Below are 3,140 nucleotides of genomic sequence, written 5' to 3'. Positions count from 1 at the left end.
ACCACCTGGGGTTCTTTAACGTGCACCTAAATCTAAGTACACGGGCCTCAAACATTTTCGCCTCCATCGAAAATGCAGCCGCCACAGCCGGGATTCGATCCCGCGACCTTCGGGTCAGCAGTCGAGCGCCATAACCACTAGACCACCGTGGCGGGGCGCGTGTCTGAAGGTTTATTCTGGCCGTAAGAAAAGTGTTTTTCTTACACCTTTATTCTGATGATTTGACGGTGCGGTGCGCATGCCCACGCTTGCGTTCCCGCGCTCCTACGTGCTTGGCGCGTCTTCCGCGACAGCGCGGACAGCGCCTCTTCGTACCTGGGCGGCGGCATACGTTCGTATCAAACGTCACTGGGTAAAAAGCGGTTCGCAACAACCGTACTCCATTACATTGCAGGCCAATGGGCCTTGGCCGGGACCAACGAAAAATTCGTATCACCCCGAAATTCGCATGAGCTGTCATCGTATCACCGAGGTTTCACTGTATTATCAATAGGCCAGACCTTAACCATTAGACACCTTTCTTCTTTTTTGTGCCTGTACAAAACTGCGCATGCATCGAAATTTGGCATGCATTTACGCTCTAGACAATGTAAAGATAGATTAGATGGTGAGCCTCCGGTTAGCGATGTCGTATGTTTCCATTAATCTCTGGTTAGCACAGCGACTGTCCTGTTCCAACGTAGAAGCGGCCGCAGCTACACGGAATCATATGCACCATGTGCACACACGTACGGCAATAAGTAAACGTGTTGGTATGTTTTACGAAACAAATGTGAGCCCGCTTCTTGCCTATTACCCATGTGCGTCGCGAAATTCGCGTCGGAAATGACCCTGCTGGCGTTCCCTGTGTCCTTTTTTCGAGCGTTTTTCTACAGCGCGGAATAAAAGCCTATTTTGATTTTTTTTAACAAATACCCTGCAACTTGCAACGAGGCTTTCAGGATTTCTAGTAAGTGAACATTTCTTGAACACTTGCCGGCTTCAAATCCACTATTGCCACGTTTCGGCCAAAGCAAGTAAGCCAGACGTTCGATTACCGGAAATAGCACCAAGAGAGATATGTGTTACTGGTAGACACCTTTTTCGAGAAACATAAAAGGGGCCCTGCAACACTTTTCTAAGTAATCGTCTAATGGATTCATTAAAATAGCTTATTGCCTCACGAATCGACTGCCGCGAAAATTTGTAGAATCCATCAAGTACGAGCGGAGATACAAGGATTTGCCGCGCGTTTTAAGCGCTTTCTCTCCTTTCGAACCAACGAGCACGCTGAAAGCTACGCAGGGAGGGAGTCAAGAAGATGCATCCCTTCGTCAGCGCACGTCATGACTTTGAACACTTTCTTTTAATTTTTTCGCGCGGATCAGTGGATCGCGAGCGAGCGCGCTGGCACGTGGCGGCATCCCGCGTCGGCCATGGTAATTATGCAGCTCACGATGCTGAAATCAGCCAACGTCCGAGGACTGTATATATGGCGCAGTAATTTGGATATATGGCATCATTTGTAGAGAGAAGAGAGAGCGATTTCTAGCTGACGGAGAATTAATTGTAAATTCCAGGCCGCGTGCTCCGCTATAATGGTTGGCTCGTGTGTTCTCATGAGCCTCGACTACCGATCGGCAGTGTTTTCTGACCATGCTGAAAAAGTGTTGCAGGGCCCCTTTATTGAAGAAAGAAAACATTATTCTCGGCGTGCCTGTAAACCGAGTACTTGAGAAACTATGGTTCAAACAACGTATATAGTTTGATGCCGCCACAACTATGAAGATGCCAAGGGGGGGGTGGGGGGGTTCAACCCCCCCCCGAAATTTTCAATTTTGCTTGCGTATATATGCACGCACACATACAAACGCACCCGAACGTATATGAAGTATGGTTGAACCCCCCCCCCCCCCCCCCCCGAAAAAAATTTCTGGCTACGCCCCTGGCAAGGTAATCAGTGGTCCACCTGTGGAACAATACGCTGCCACGTTGCATACGTATATCGAAATGCGGTGACAGGGCAGCGCTCATGATAGCGGAGGCTTACTACGTCGAGAAAGCAGATGACACGTGGGTCGCTCGGCCATCGTGTACTGTTCGACAGTCTGATGGTTGATTACCTTGCCGCTGATAGTTAAGAAGTTGTGTTGCCATTCTAGTACTGTCAAGCTAACTTTAACGGTTATTTGTTCATGTGCCAGGAGGCGGAGCTGAAGTAGAGAACGTCTTGTTTATTTGACGCTGGATAAAAGACTAAAAAATGGAATGTGGGCTCCCGCTCGCTTATCACTTCTTTGTCTTCTCCGCTCTTGTCGAAAATAATACGTAAGGAATAGCTCGGCACTTGTCCGTCGTTTTTAGCTTGCGCTGTAGTTTCAAGAAATGTTATATATTTCCACATTGAATGACTTTTAGAAAAATAATTGGACTGAGATGTTGCTAAAACAACACGTGTATTCGCTATTCAATTGGATAATAGACCATTCTGCGATTTAATGAGCCCATCACGAGGTTTGTAAATTGCAGACGAGCGTACAGCGTACCTGTTGAGTCCCCTCCCGGCAGACCTGGGCTGGCCGTGTTCCCGAATGCCAGTCTGTCTTGGAATCCACGAGGCACAGAACAAACACGCGTCGGTTCGTGTTCTTGACGCAGGAGTACATAAGCACATCGCACGTCTAAGTGGAGTACGGTCGGTCCTTGTTATAGTCCTTGTCTAATTCGTTGCTTCAATGTGTGGTGCTTCGGTGCTTCAAGACACCCACATTTTCCTGCATACCTGGACAACTCCTTCACATGTCCTTTACATATGAATATCTATAATATCCGGGAGTAGACAGGGCACTACAAATATCACCGTCCTTTTTCAGTCGAATTTCTTTTTCTTTTTTCTTTCATGTTCATGTATGTCGCGACTTCTTTGCGGATTCGAATTGCTCATCATAATCCATGAGGAGAACTTCTTCTTGGCCTAGTTGGTATTGCTTGCTGTATGACATACTGCGCTAGTAAAACAAAACACACACACACACACACACACACACCCACAAAACACACACAACACACACACACACACACACACACACACACACACACCACACACGCACAAGCACACACACACACACACACACCCACTACACCAAGAGAGAGAGACAGCC

This window comes from Rhipicephalus sanguineus, chromosome 2, assembly GCF_013339695.2.
Source record: "Rhipicephalus sanguineus isolate Rsan-2018 chromosome 2, BIME_Rsan_1.4, whole genome shotgun sequence".
Lineage (NCBI taxonomy): Eukaryota > Metazoa > Arthropoda > Arachnida > Ixodida > Ixodidae > Rhipicephalus > Rhipicephalus sanguineus.
This window is presented reverse-complemented; position numbering follows the sequence as displayed.